General features: G+C 44.8%; 2 long non-coding RNA genes across 2 annotated transcripts; one reads left to right on the top strand and one right to left on the bottom strand.

Moving 5' to 3' along the window:
- The first annotated feature begins 5 nt into the window (after positions 1–5).
- Positions 6–15,501, top strand: LOC128403519 (uncharacterized). The gene is made up of 2 exons (XR_008327964.1): positions 6–798; positions 14,830–15,501. It is a non-coding gene; the product is annotated as an uncharacterized LOC128403519 (long non-coding RNA).
- Positions 10,383–12,128, bottom strand: LOC128403518 (uncharacterized). Its single transcript, XR_008327963.1, has 3 exons — positions 11,946–12,128; positions 11,680–11,797; positions 10,383–10,853 (listed from the first exon to the last, which is right to left on the bottom strand). It is a non-coding gene; the product is annotated as an uncharacterized LOC128403518 (long non-coding RNA).
- Positions 15,502–16,076: the final 575 nt, after the last annotated feature.

Raw genomic sequence — 16,076 nt, 5'->3', positions numbered from 1 at the left:
CCAATCAGAGCGCGGCTTCACTACGGCGTACTTCTGGGTTGAAGTGGAAACGCGGGGCGCGATGTGAAAGGTTCCGCGTTGCTTTGGTTCCATGTCAGGGGGGAAAAGGTAGGGTATGTAAATAAATATAAAACCATAGCAGGGCTGTTCTGGCTTGGTCATTTACACAGAATGGAAGAGGTAGCCGCTAGGCAAACCAACTTTATTGTTGTTTAGTCGTTTAGTCGTGTCCACCTCTTCGTGACCCCCTGGACCAGAGCACGCCAGGCCCTCCTGTCTTCCACTGCCTCCCGCAGTTTGGTCAAACTCATGCTGATCGCTTCGAGAACACTGTCCAACCATCTCGTCCTCTGTCGTCCCCTTCTCCTTGTGCCCTCCATCTTTCCCAACATCAGGGTCTTTTCCAGGGAGTCTTCTCTTCTCATGAGGTGGCCAAAGTCTTGGAGCCTCAGCTTCAGGATCTGTCCTTCCAGTGAGCGCTCAGGGCTGATTTCCGTAAGAATGGATAGGTTTGATCTTCTTGCAGTCCATGGGACTCTCAAGAGTCTCCTCCAGCACCATGGCAAACCAACTATGCATTACAAATATGTCTACAAGCATGACACGAATGTTGGCAACAGCGACCCCTCCTGTGCTACTCTCTTGCAGACGACAGCAGTGCCTGGAGACAGGCGGTCAAGTCGTGTATCCACGGTAGTGACCAAAGGAGGAATGACCGCTGGGAGGAGCGCAGTGAAGAAGAAATGCCATGCTGCATCAGCGCCAGCACAACCAGATACCTTCATCTGCCCAGCTAAGGTTGCCACCCGTCTTATATAATACAGGACTGCCCTGTATTTCAGTGTAAAATTCTAGGTCCTTTCTTGAATCAATACAGGACACAGTTTGTCCTGTATGTCTGCTCTGCTGTGAGCTCTCTCTCTCTCTCTGCCCTAACTTGGGAGAGAGAGAGGACCTGAAATACAGAACAAAACTATCAATACAGGACGTAGCATTTTACATTGAAATACGGGACAATCCTATATTATATGGGACAGGTCGCAACCATACATGGAGGCAGCAGATCTGATCTCCAAGTAATGCATCACCTGCTTTTGCTGCAGTGGTGGTAGCAACAACTACGGTGTGCTCCTTGTAGGCTGGATGTGCCTCCTCCTTAACAGCTCCCCACCCCCACCCCCCGCAATGCCATCTTTACAGCAGCCTCTCAGCATAGGATCATAGAATTGCAGAGTTGGAAGGGACCCAAGGGTCATATAGTGCAACCTCCTGCAATGCAGGAATCTCAGCTAAAGCATCCATGACAGATGGCCATCCAACTTCTGCTTAAAAACCTCCCAGGAAGGAGAGCGGATAGGAGGTGCTGCTGGACTCCTCCCATCCCAGGGAGGAAATGGCGGGGGTTGCTCTCGGGGGTCTCCTGGGCTCTGCAGCTGCCTGGCGTGATTCACAAAGTGGGCCCCTCCCCTCCTGCAATGGCCTTTGATTCCCACTTCAACCGTCAAGTAAGGTTTACTTGATTCCCACTCCTGTTCCCATGTAGATCTTTATTCCCCCTTGTTCCTGACATAGCTCTTCGCTCACACCTCTTCTTCTCTGCAGTGTTACGGCTAAAATCTGGGTGCGGGGCTACTCTGCCACCCAGCTCGTTGGACTAAGTCCGCGGGTCCCTGCGGAAGAAAATGAGCTCAGCCGGGCACAGGAGCAAACTGCAGAAGATCCAAGTTTATTGCGCAACAGGTTCAAGACGAGATTGAACAGCGAGAAAGGGGTGACATGAACTTTTGAAACTCCCTCCATGTCCCAGAATACAGTGCAAAATACATCCCAGTTACATCATGAATACATTAAGGAGAGGTTGGGTTACACCGGATTAACATATGAAGGAGGGAGGGGGGAATTTGCAGAGCTGGAGATATGCGCAGATAAGCACTTCCTGAGTGCCGGTGATGGGAAGACAATGGTCCATGTATGCATAGTCTGCCACCTGGCATTGCCCGGAGGAAAGGCTTGGCAGAGTGATTTGACAGGATTAGGGTCTTGACACCTTACTTGAGGGATTATGGAGGACAGGGGAGGTGTCATAGAGTCCTAGACAAATTGAGCAAATTGGCACGTTGATTTTCTATGGATTTTATAGATTTTAGTCCCTTTTGACATTGACAATTGGGAATAAATGGATATATTGTAGCGAAGAAGAAGGTGAAGAAGACATGCCCCCCCCCTTCCGTAACAGCAGGGAGGGGGAGTATTCTGTGGTTTGCCTCAGGTGCCAAAATGTCTTGGGCCGGCCTTGGGTAGCACTGTAGCAGACATTCAGAGGAAGCTCTTTAGGGGCTGCGCAAGTATCAAATTGCACCAAGGTCTCTGGGAACAAGCAGTGTAATGGCTGATTCCCATCCATGGACTCACCAAACCTGGCTGATACCAGTGGCGTACAGGGAAATTATTTGTAGGGGGACAATTAGAGCCAGAGGTGCCAGCTTGCGAGGACAATTGGGTGTGAGAATCGCACCTCCTTCCCTAACATGGACAGAAGCTTCCCAGGCTTTGGGAAGGAGGCACCAGGGGAATATTTAGAGGACTAGCCTAGTCCCCCTAGTCTACTGACCATTATGTCACTCGCTGTTACCCAGCTCTGTCTCGATCCTTAGGAGAAACACATAGATAGGTTTCTTTTTAGGTGGAAAACAGGAATCAAGGAAACCAGACAAGTTTCATGTGGGTAAAAGTGGAAAATAATTTTAGGTGGCTTGGTAAGTAAAAGTAAATAGAAGCCAAACTAGACAGCTTCACATAGCAGTTGGAGGGAGCTGTGAGGGAACATTCTCCAAGTTCGATTGTCTGTTACCTCCTCTCCCATTTGCACAAATACGGATTTTGGAATTTTTCTTATGGGCTTTTACTTTCAATACAATGTGACTTCTTAGTGAACAGGCACAGGATCAGGATGGGCTTCCCAAAAGGGAATAAAATGCTAAATTTGTGGAGGAAAAGTTGGAATATTTTGGGGTCTTACATGGAACCTATTCCTATTTTACCTCATAATGACCCTGTGAGGTAGGCTGGTCTGAGAAATAGTGACTAGTCTAAGATAACCAGGGATTTTATACCATGTCTCCTCCGTCCAAGTCTGGAATGTTTATTCATGGCACCATGCTGGCTATTATTTCCATATTACAGGAATGGCTGAGAATTAGCAGTTATTTAATCAAGTGACATCTGAACCAGCAGCTTCCTGGCTCACAGCTAATGCTCTCACCTACTATCCTTAACAGTGGTGCCATGTTTGTAAAAACAAATAACACTGATAAAACAGTAACATCACAACGATGCAAAACCGCCCTTGCAAACGGAGAGAACCGCTTTCTGCAAACCTGGCTCCCCCCAGGCAGCCTTGACATGCCTCATTGTCTTTGGAGTTAAAGTCAAAGAGTTCAAGTTTCTCCTAGGGAGAAGCAGAGAAGGGGAGGCTGGATACTGACACACACACACACACACACACACACACACCCATGCCGCTTCCGTTGGAAATGGAGCGTGGCTTAAACAGTCTGGTTGTCCCGCCCCTTCCCATTGTGCCCCACCCCTTTCCCTGCAAGGGTTCAGGTGAGTGCAAAACACCTTGGGGTGCAGCAGGCATTTTGGGGTGGGGGCTGGGGGAGGATGAAATGCCAGTGGGATGATGGAGGGGGAGATAGCAGGCAGGGAAGCTGCTGGGCAGAGAACCCCCCCAAAAAAAAAAATATGAAGGGAGGTGGGTGGGTACCCATTTCAAGTATTCCTAATAGCAATACAGAAATACAAATATTTCCTCAATTTCAGCTGAATTTCCTGCATTCCAAGGGGGTTGGACAACCTATTTCTTAATAGGTTTAATTGGGTTTGCTGCTTTTGTAACTGGATTTGTAATGCCTTTTAGTCAAATACAATAAATGATTGATTGATTGATTGGTGAAAAAGTGCTTTTTGGCTGCAGAACATATTTCGCTTCCTGTTGAGTGTATTCCATTTGTAAATTGAGTCCCCTACTGCTATGGGAAAGCACGTCTTGGTTTAAGTACGCTTTTGGTTTAATCCGGAACGGATTAAGTTCGAAAACCAAGGTACCACTGTATATTGAAATAAGTGTGTTGAATCAAAAGTCTTAACAAAACATCCTTAAGCAGTGAAAAGGCAACAATCATTTCATTTCCTACACCCTTTATTTTACACCACGGTAAATTGTAAAAAATAAATAATTGCTGTTTGCTATTTAGATCAATAGCTCGTTGAGTAGAGCACGAGACCCTTAATCTCAGGGCTGTCCTTTGAGCCCCACGTAGAGCAAAAGATTCCTGCAGGGGCTGGACTTGAAGACCCTCGTGGTGTAAAATAATGGAATGGAACACGCTCAACAGGAAGCGAAACATGTTCTGCATGCAAGGCAAAGTTCACAAACCAAAACACCTACTTCCGGGTTTGCAGCGTTCTTAATCCAAGTTGTTCGTAAACAAAGCTGTTCTTAAACCAAGGTACAGTACCACTATATAAGCGTCAATAGACTGACCTTTTTAATAGTAAGCTACTCTTTATGTTTCTAAGCAACTCTTTAACTTTCAATCAATTCACCAATTTTATAATGGCTCTTAGTACTGTTACGGCTAAAATCTGGGTGCGGGGCTACTCTGCCACCCAGCTCGTCGAACTAAGTCCGCGGGTCCCTGCGGAAGAGAATGAGCTCAGCCGGGCACAGGAGCAAACTGTAGAAGATCCAAGTTTATTGCGCAACAGGTTCAAGACGAGATTGAACAGCGAGAAAGGGGTGACATGAACTTTTGAAACTCCCTCCATGTCCCAGAATACAGTGCAAAATACATCCCAGTTACATCATGAATACATTAAGGAGAGGTTGGGTTACATGCGCAGATAAGCACTTCCTGAGTACCGGTGATGAGAAGTCAATGGTCCATGTATGCATATTCTGTCACCTGGCATTGCCCGGAGGAAAGGCTTGGCAGAGTGATTTGACAGGATTAGGGTCTTGACACCTTACTTGAGGGATTATGGAGGACAGGGGAGGTGTCATGGAGTCCTAGAGAAATTGAGCAAATTGGCACGTTGATTTTCTATGGATTTTATAGATTTTAGTCCCTTTTGACATTGACAATTGGGAATAAATGGATATATTGTAGCGAAGAAGAAGGTGAAGAAGACATGCCCCCCCTTCCGTAACAGTACCATTAAATAATGCCTTACAGTGGTATCTTGGTTTATGAACTTAATCCGTTCTGGAGTCAGGTCTTAAACCAAAGTAGTCTTAAACCAAAGCAGCAGAAGGCAGAGAGGAGGGGGAGAGCAGCTGTAATCTGGAGCTGGGAACAAAGGGAAGGAGAAAAACAGCGCCAGAGTGAGAGACAGCTGTGTGAGAGCTCCAATAGTGAGCCAGATGTTGGAATGCAGGAAACATTCTCTCCCAAAACTCGTAGGATCTCAAAAGTGGCCATTTCACAGGAAAGATACCAGAAGAGAAGGTGGGGGCTTCTGTGCTGGGGAAGGGGGAGTAGCTCTGTCCAGGCAACTCCATCTTCTGGGGGACGATGAGTAGAGGAGCTCCATCCTAGTTTGTTTTGTTTGTTTTTTTAATTATTATTCTTTAAAATAATTTTTATTGAATGGTTTTATGTTACAAAAAACAATACAGCCATACTACCACTAAATATAATTAAGAAATAAAAATTACATACATCAATATTTAGTTTGTTATTTTTTATTTACCGTCTTATTTCCTCCCAAACATTGCATATAACAACACACATATGTGCAGACACACACACACCCGCACAGAAAATGATAATAATGTACAATAATGAAAGTAAATATTCTCCCCCCTTTTATCTTCCAAAATCTTTTCTTCAGCTTTTACTTCCTGTCAAGTCCCTTTGCATATGTTTTATCTTACATTTGAATGTACACAATTTAAATTTAATTTTTTTATTGCTTTTCAACATTTATCACAAAAATAACATAACAAAATACACAACAAAGAAAAAACACACACACCACACTACAATAGACTAAACACACAAGGGGAAAAAAGATTATCTCTTCAAATATCCAACTTTCATCACATTGATGACTGACTTCCTCGAATCTCCTCTAACTGAATTTCATTATATCACCTTTAGAACAGTTCTCCAAGTTCATATTTCTAATAATATTAACTCCTTTCATTTATTAACATCTTCTCCTTTATTAATATTCTAATAAGGTAAAGGTAAAGATACCCCTGCCCGTACGGGCCAGTCGTGTCCGACTCTGGGGTTGCGTGCTCATCTCGCTTAAGAGGCCGGGAGCCAGCGCTGTCCAAAGACACTTCCGGGTCACGTGGCCTTAATATTTACTACCATGTATCCTTATTCTACCCCTAAGCCTATTTGTTACTTCCAAGGATTTTATATTTATCTTATATTACAATATTTAGCTAAATATTCTTTTAATTTCTTCCAATCCTCTTGTGTCTCCTCTTTTTTCTGGTCGCGGATTCTTCCAGTCAGGTTGGCCAGCTCCAAAAAGTCCACCATCCATCCTAGTTTGTTGTTTTAACAATAAATCTGAAATAATTAACAGCCAGAGTCGTCTCGTGTTTGTGGGAGAGACCAAGCCATAACACTTCTGGGGCCAAGGTGCAGAGGGACCTAGCGCCACTTAGCGCCGGCCGCAGCAGCGTCACCCAAAAGCAGAGAAGGGGGTCCTTGATGCTGCAGTTATGTGTGTGACAGACAGTATTGCTCAAGTGGTAATAAGCGCTGAGCTGTGTGAAAACACATCTGGTTTCTGGGGACTTCTCTGTGTGCAGAGAAGACAAAGAGACACTCTTGTTGTTCCCCAGCAGAGCGAGAGACAGCTGTCTTTGTGCTTGTGTGCCTGTGGCAACCGGGCAAATGGCAGCGGGTCTAGTTGTTGGCGGCACAATTCCTATCGGTCGGCCGGAAAGGCATCTCACCACTTGCTCCCATTCGCCTTCAGTTCTCTGCAACTCCGCCAAACTCCAGCCCTGGTGCGCCCTCCCCACAGAAGGAGAGCCACGAGGTATCCCCGAGTCCAGCCTGCTCTTCCCCATCCTCTCCCAACCTTGTGCCGGCGCTCTCTTCTCCTTCGCCGTCCCAGGGATCAGGAGACAAGGGGTGGCCCTGCGGGCTGCCGGAGCTCTGCATGCTCTCCCCGGTGAGCGATCGCTCAGCAAGGCACCCTGGGGCTTGTAGGGCAGCTGCTGGGCCAAGTGACCAAGCCCAAAGAGAGCCCCCAGCCTCCATGACTCCAGCAACTGCTGCATCAGTGACCCCCTTCTCCGTCCCCTGCTGAGCGATCGCTCGCCAGGGAGAGCATGCAGAGCTCCGTAGCCAAACACCCACATGCTTCTTGCGCTGTTGGGTCTCTTCTCCTTCGCTCTCCTGGGGATCGGGAGGCAGGGGGCTCTCTTTGGGCTCTTGGGCTTGTAGCAGGAACCCCCCCCCCCCAATCATTTAGTTTGTACAAACTTCACACATACTCACACTACATACGCTACGCTTCTGTTATAAATTCATAGAAAATCAACCATACATCGGATTTGCACTGTTCCACTTTTATTTTACTCCATGAAGGAAGGACTACAAAATGGGGAAGGTTTGATACAGGGCAGCCATAATCCCTTGAGCATACCAGCACATCCACAGGAGCCCTGCCCAGTTGCTATGCCAACCCTGATGGTCCTAGACAGAAGACCATCAAGATCACAAAGAACTTGCATATGGAAGTGGATTCAGAACAGACTGGAACAAAGGACGATAATTAGCTCTTCCCTCTGGGGGCAGGAAACTGCAAACTCCCCTCTGTCACCTGGAAAGTACTCATGGGGAGGGGGAAAGGGGGAACCAGCCAGGTGACAGGACACTCAGGTTACCACCACAACTCCTCCCTCAACCCCTCCTTTCTGTGATGTATGCATGATGTTTCTGGGGGTGGTCTTGATCTACAGGGTGGCAATTTCAAAAGTCTTTATAAGACCTGGCACACCATTTTTCTGAGTCCTTCCTCTCTCCTGCAAGTGAGGGGAGCACCCTGTTGCAACAGATCAATAAAGGCCAAGCCTACAGGCTGCTGTTTTGCTCCAAGTTATCCTGGTTGGTGTCTTTGTTTTTGTCCAAGGGAGCCCTCAGATTTTTCTGTTAACAGGCTCTACATCCTCAGCCCAGGCGTAATCATGGGTTGGCTCCTTCCCTCAATTTTTATATAAACGACGTGATTTCCTTGTTGAAGATTCATTCCAGGTGCTTGCAGTCATGGGGTTGTTGTCTATCACATGACGGTGTATGTTTTCATTCCACAACGTGGGAAGTGACGGAAACAGGATGTTTGTGTTACTGTGTTCTATTGTCCTTTGTTCTCTCTCTTTACTGTCTGATGAGAAAAAAGGAGCTAAGTCAGAATGCTCCGAGTGTTTTACAGTGGTACCTCGGTTTAAGAACTTAATTCATTCTGGAGGTCCGTTCTTAACCTGAAACTGTTCTTAACCTGAGGTACCACTTTAGCTAATGGGGCCTCCCACTGCCGCTGCGCTGCCAGAGCACAATTTCTGCTCTCATCCTGAAGCAAAGTTCTCAACCCGAGGTACTATTTCTGGGTTAGTGGAGCCTGTAACCTGAAGCGTCTGTAACCTGAGGTACCACTGTATATGTAAATAAATGTAGATTAGCCAAATGCTGAGCTACTGAGTTCTGTTACGCGGACTGCGCAAACTCTGCGGATCTCTAAGTGTGCTGATGTCTGTTGGCATCAGTCGCTGTGATGTTCGGGCAGAAGAAAGCTTTTGAAGCTCCCGAACGATTAGGCAGTAGAGATATAAGAAGATCGGAGCCGCCCTGAACATGAAGCATGCGAAGTCCCAATAAAAATTTATCATTTGGCAGAATATTCAGACTATATGATATGTATTTGTATAATTTGGAATATTTAATGTGATTTGATTGGATTGTTAAAATGGAAAATTTAATAAAAAATATTAAAAAGAAAAAAAGAAGCTCCCGAATGATTGACCAAGAGGGAGAGAACATGCCAGTCAGGCATGTGTCTCTGCCAGGGTCCTACTCAAGAGTAGGATGACGCCCTAACATTCCTACCTTCATAATACGAATTCTCACCCTCCAATACTCACAGGAAGGCATATTTTAGTCTGCTTTACACAGATGATGCAGCTACCCTCTCAACATCACTGATAGGCCTTAAAAGAGCCATGAAAACACTGGCAGCATATTGTAAGGAGAGCCAATTGGAACTCAATTACCAGAAAACCAAAATCATGGTTTTTGCCAAGAGGCCCAAACTACGTACATGGTACATCAATGGTCACAAGATCGAGCAGGTCACCTGCTTCAAATATCTGGGTGCAGCCTTTGCTCATCAGGAAGCAGAAAAGCCCACAGCGACTACGTTCAACGTGCGGTGAAAAATATAATAACTACTCTAGGCTTTAACCCACAGATTCTTTGAAATTATAAATTTGGGAGGTAGGATACTTAAGGACAAAGTGGTAGGATATGAATTTGCTGAACCAACTGTCAAAAAGGGATACAAATAAGGGAGACGTGAGGAAGTCAGGAAAATAAGTTAATTAATGTTGAATAATTAGAAAAGAGTGACTTGTGTTTTTTCTTATTTTACTTCTGTGTGTTGACTGGTGTTTTTTTTTCTTTCTTTCTTTTCTCTTTTTTCTTTTTTAGGTTAAATGTTTGTATTTTAGGTATTTTAGGTATTGTGAAATCTTGGTTTTGTGCTTTTATTGTCCTTTGTTTGGTGATGTCTTTCCTTATTGTTAAATTTAATAAAATATTATTATTTAAAAAAAAATAACCCACAGATTCTACTTGACATGGGGTATGAGCAAGCAAAAATAAATTAATTAAACAGCGTGTGGAAGACACACATCGCCTGGCAGATCTACCCAGGTCCCCAAATTTTGTAATCAATGAAACCAGAAGATACCTCACCTCCCAAACGCCATACATATCCAACCTTGAAATCCCAAAACAGCAAAGGGCTTTTACTCTGACCCGTTAACAGGCCCTCCCCTCAGCTATTCAGGAAGGCCGATATAGGAAGACACCATACAAGGAGAGGAAATGTCCATGTGGCTCTGGGCAGCAGGAAACAATGGAACATGTCTTCTTCCATTGTCAGTATTACATAGACATATAGAGAATACCTTTAAAAGCAGTGCCCTCAAATTAATACTTGGACTTGTTTCGATTAACTTCTGCAAAAGATGATATGAGTAAATAAGATGGAAACAGTTAACCAAAAATGAAAATAGAACTGTGCTGAGGATGAAGTAAGTCAGTTGGAAGAAAAGAAGAACTGAAATATGGTATATACATATTGTTTATTATTCGTCTTGCATAAATTTCTGTATATTACTTTGATACATATTTTTTGCATTTGTATTTTTTTTCATTTTTCTATATTTGTTCATCATTATTTTTAGGTTTAGTTTGAATGCGTGTCTCAAGTGCATTTGTGTTCACTTCCTTCTAATCAGCATTTCTGAAGACATTTTTTGAATGAAGGAACTGAATCACAAAATTTGGAGGCATGCAATTTTGGAGAAGAGCTGCATTTTGGTTCATATCTTGGTTCTGGAAAGGCAAATTTAGAAGGTTTGCGTTAAACAACCTTAGATTGCCCCCTCCATCCTTCCTTCTGGGAGTCGCTTCCAGCAGCAGAGCTAATCCTCGCAGGCTGAGCTTCTGCACTTCCTTGTTCCTGTGCTCCAGCCAAAGGAGGAACTGCACCAGGGTTTCCTTGCAGGGCTGGATGCCCAGGCGGTTCTTGAGCAGCTAAAGAACCCCAAAGAGAAAGACACTTACCAGTGAGGAGACGGGGGAGGAGTGTGTTATAGGCACTTCCCTTGCCCCCACAAAGCACTTTTCAGACGGAGGTTAACACAGGTTTTCGCTTTATCCACTACCTGTAGTTTCACTACACACTTTAGAGTTCTACGCAACTAAGTTCTGCTCCGATTAGAGCCATTGAGATGAACAGAACTAGAGGAGTCATGTACATTGATTCCTATGGGTCTACTCTGAAGATGACTAACGGTGGAGACAACCCTTAGGGGAAAAAGGAGCTATGACACCAGGAGGACCTGGTGAAGACAGGAGGGGGCCTTTAATCCTTCGTTCCCAATCTAAACTGGGGTGGGTGCCTGTTATCTGCATCAGGAGAATGGAGAACCTTTTAAATGGGGAACCTTGGGAACAGTAGTCCTTTAAACCACCCAGAAAATAATGTTATTGGATTGCTTTATGTAGATGAGAATATTCTCAATACTTCCACCAAATTACAATTCCTGAGGTTCCTTGGAAGAAACCATGGCAGCTGAATTGATTTCTAAAGGTGATGCCCTGAAACACCCCAGGGATTATTTTTCTGCCTATTTTCTGAATCAAATCAAGGATTTGATTGGCTAGGCTCAGCAAGATCAGCCGCTCCAAGCAGCTGCTGAGGACCCTAGGAGACCTTCTTCTGCTCCTGGGAGGGCATTTCCCTCTGGGAAAGACACAGGAGAAAGACTCCGCAGCCCACATTAGGCAGATACCGAGAAGGGGGCTCTTTGCTCTACCCACTTGTCCGCACTCTTCCTTCAACGCCTGTTCCCCTCACCTCCAGAAAGATGGCTGCAGTGACTTCTGGCACCCCGGCAAAGCGCTTATTCTTCAGAGCTGAAATGATGTATGCCGCCAATCCAGGAATCCCTCACTGGCACCCACTGCTGAAGCCCCTGAAATGTGTAACAAACAGGATCTTACGAGCAAAGGGAAAGGCACCCCAGAAAGCAGAGCAAAGAGAAGCACATTCTCACACCATGCAATGAATGAGTTCTGCTTGTTTGCCATAATGTTTGAAGATCACTGTGCTCTTCCTCTTACCTCACCAGGGCACATAATCCCTGGTCCAAGGTGTGGGGGCACAAAAGGAGCTCCTAGGTGGCCATCTCAGCGGGTTCCTCCACAGTGCTGAGAAGCAGCTGTAGCGTTTCCCTGGCCTCTGCTTGTAACCAAGGCAATGGCAGAGTTCGCAGGAGGGTCATTGGGACAGACGGTGGGGATCAGGACCCCTTTTTTCCAGCTCTTCAGGCCAGAAGCCAGCTGGACCTGGAGTTCTTCATGGCTGAAGCCCTCCGGCAAAATGCCAAGGGGCTCAGCAACATCCAGGGGTGCTGGGATACTGAGGAGACAGAGGCATTGAACTTTAACAGAAGGTTTAGGAAGACCAGCAGCTTCTGGGTTTCTAACAAAGGTCTTGAATGTCACCTGGTTTTTGCTTAGTGTATCATTTTAATGGTTTTATAACAAACTGTTCATTTTTTACAATATTCATTGCCCACTCTGAATTGAGTATTTTCAATCCCACAGCTTGGGAACAAAGGAATAAAAATAAACAGGGGGGAAATAGTATTCAAGAGCCACCAAATCATATAAGCCACAAATTAATAGCATTGTCACCAGTGCTTCTTTTCTAGGAAAAGAGATGGTGGTACTCAGTGCACAAGGACCCACTGGCCCCACAACCCAGACCCCAGGCACAAAAGCTGAGGGCTGCTTGTTTTGTGCCCTTTGTGGACTATTGTGGGAAATATTATAGCTTAATGAACTCGAGAGCAGGATTTAAAATATGAGCAACAGAAGGAATTAGAGAATATATATAGCACTGAAGTGCTGATATAAGAAATAGAAGGTACTGGCAGCAAAGGAGGAGACATTCAAACACCATAGAAAATGGGATGGGAAGTCAGGAAAAGACAAATTTATGCATTGAACTATATATTCTAAACTTTTGAAAATTTAATAAAATGGAACAGCTTGGTGTGTAAAACAATTTTACACAAATTTCAGCTCTTGTCCTGAAAACAAATTCCTGGGCTGAGCACATCCTCAGACACACCTTGTTCTCTCATATTTTCTAAGGCACCGCCTCACACCCCTCTCCATCCCCCATGCAGGAAGCAAGAGGCATCATCACTGCTCAAGGGCACACCCAGGCAAAATATCTGCAGGGCAGGGCCAGAGAAGGGGTTCCCTGGTGGAATGGGAAGGGAGGTGGCCACAGGACCATCCGAAGGACCAGCTAGATATCTCTGGAGGGCCACATTCAGCCTCTGGGTGTGAGGTCCCCCTGCTCTATGCCATGGTCAGGGCCACACGCCTCCATCTGCCCGTGCCACTCCCAGCACACCTAGATTAGACCCCAGGAGCTAAGTCCACTGGAAATGGCCATGTTCACTTACTGCCAGGAGCTCATTGGAAGCCGTATTTTTTTCAAAAATAGCAAAGGGTAAGCACCACAAATCTTTGTACACCTGTACATGCTGAGGATCAGAGAACCTCAGTTCAAACGGTTGCACATTCTGCTGCTGGGCAACCACCATTGCTAGACTAGAACCCACGGCCACCATGCCCAGGTTCTAGGAGAGCCCGTGTGGTGGAGTGGTTAGAGCACTGGACTAGGACCCGGGAGACCAGGGTTCAAATCCCCACGAGGCTCACAGGGTTACCTTGGCCCAGTCTGACTCCCTCTCAGCCAGCCGGCCTCACAGGGTTGTTGTGAGGATAAAATGGGGAGAAGGACCTTGAGCGCCGTGGAGGAAAGGTGGGGTAGGAATGTCATAAACAGATCAATAAACTACCAGTTGTGGAAAGTTTACCCAAACAGCCACACCATATTTCTTCTACAGGATTTTGTTATTGATGTTCACCTCTGCTTGCTTGTACAACTAGATTGGGAACATCACTTCCAACGTGCCTGCATTGGGACACAATTGCAAGATTAAAAGCTTCTCTATTAGCTCAACCAGAGTTTAGCATGTGAACTGACTGGCTTTATACTGAAGTTGACTTGCTTTAGCAGAGCATATCATGTTCTCCAGTATTATCTAGGATTACACTGGGGAACATTATTTCTTTTCATTTTCTGTTGCATGAGATTTTTCACCTGTTCTTATATGTTCTTTCAATGCTGATTTCAAATCTGAAATCGATTTTCATGTACATGCTATAGTTATCTTTCAATTTCCGACTTTTGCTGATGTGTCATATTTACACTGGGGATAAGTGGACACTGACACATTGATCTACCCTAACCACATGCTAATTATTGTTTTGCAAACTTAATGTTTCTTTATTTTTATACTTTTGTAGCCTAAATATTTGTATTTTTCAGATCGGAACATGCAGCAGAAAATGAAAAAAAAATGTTCCCCAGTATACTGTGTATCCCAAGGGAATACATTTTTTCGCATACCTCCAGCATATACATATCTATGTACATAGATAGACATGTCATGTTCAATGCTATACATGTCATGTTCAATGCTATGTAAGTCACTTACATTTATATTCATATTGTACTACTTTGGCTATGTGCTTAATAAAATATTGAATTCTTGCATTCTGAAAAGCAAAATTATGGCAAAAAGTGGAAAACATGAATTGCAAAAAAACTAGAGTTTACAGAACAAAACCAACTTCAGATATGAAATCTGCACAACGAATTTAGGTTAGAACAACTGCAGGTGTCAATGCAACAAAAATTTTGTTTCCCAGTGTAATTTATTGTTGCTTGATACCTGAGCCTTGCTCCTCAGGAAATAGACTTGGCAATACCACCAGCTTATTTTTCCATAAGAAAATATAGTGTTCCTTTTGGCTGTACCAGAACAACAAAGAGCAAATTTAACTCCAAGCACTACAAAGATATTCTTTTAAATGTACAGTTTAATATTTTTATTCTATTTTCTTTCATCTTGCTGTTCAGTCAGAAACGAGGAGACAAGTCCTGTCCTCAGGTTTGAAAACTAAATAAGACACCCGGCAGAAGGGATATTGAGGAAGAAAGTAGAGGAAGAATAACTTTCAACAATGCCCAAAGGCTTGAGATGTCCATAGGCAACCGTGTCTTGTATTTAGAGAGCTGCAGCAACTGTCCCAGCAGCCCTTCATCCGAGCAAGTGGTGACTGGAACCTCTTTGTTTACTCTGGCACACATGATGAACTCAGTTGGAACAGCTGCTGTGGGACAGAACTGCCCCCTCTCTCTGCTTTGTCACATTGCAATTTCCACGATTCTCTGGGACATTGTTTTGTGGGGTCTTAGGAAAAGCCACAGAGGCCTGTTTTTGTCTCTTTTTTTGGTTAGCCTAATTGATGCCATTTTGCTTCTGTAAAAAACTGCCTGCTTTGGAATTTAGGAGGATGAGCCACAAATATGTGAAAACCAGATAACGTTGCTAGGCGATTGCACCTCCCTCTGCCAGGCAACTCTCCCCTTCAAGTGTGTCCTGTTTTGATCAGCACAAGGAACCTCGAAAGGGGGAATGCCTATAAAAAGTATGAACAAAGGCTATTTGGGGCGATTTCACCATCACACTGGTGAGTGTGCCTCTCCTGCTCTGTTTTACTCAGCTGAATAAACGAGTGATTATGGGAATCTCCTCTGTCTGTGGCATTTATTGGCTTTTCAGTGACCAAGACAGCTTGGGCCCGGTCAGCAAACCCCAACATTGCCTAATGCTATAATGTGCTATAAACTGCTTTGAGATTATTTTATTAAAAATATAAAGCAGTATAGAAATGAAAATAAGAGTAATTCTCTTTCTGACACCTGCTTCTATATCTCTCCCTCCCTGTCAGTGGATTCCCAGGGTAAGGAACCAGGCCACCCTTATCTTACCAAAGGCTCTGCAATGTGAAAATCAGGGCTGCACATTTCCCACTCGCGGCCTATGGGAAGGGCCCGCCCTCATCCTGACAGCACTGCTAGGCACCCGTCCACCCCACGAGCAGGGCCATTTGCACAAGCCCTCCAGATTTGCCAACAGCTAGCAGCTATCCCAACATGCGTTGTAAAGCAGTAGTATTTATAAATGTGCAATTGATTGCATCTATATTCCCCCTGCAGAATTCACACCAGGGCTACTGAAAAAGGCAGAAGCCGTTTTGTTCTGTTCGGCAGTGCAATAAAATATATTCCCGTTATGTATGCATGTATGTATGTGTGTGTGT

Source organism: Podarcis raffonei, chromosome 16 (genome assembly GCF_027172205.1).
Source record: "Podarcis raffonei isolate rPodRaf1 chromosome 16, rPodRaf1.pri, whole genome shotgun sequence".
Classification (NCBI taxonomy): domain Eukaryota; kingdom Metazoa; phylum Chordata; class Lepidosauria; order Squamata; family Lacertidae; genus Podarcis; species Podarcis raffonei.
Note: the sequence above shows the minus strand (reverse complement) of the source record. Positions and strands in the feature narration are given on the sequence as shown.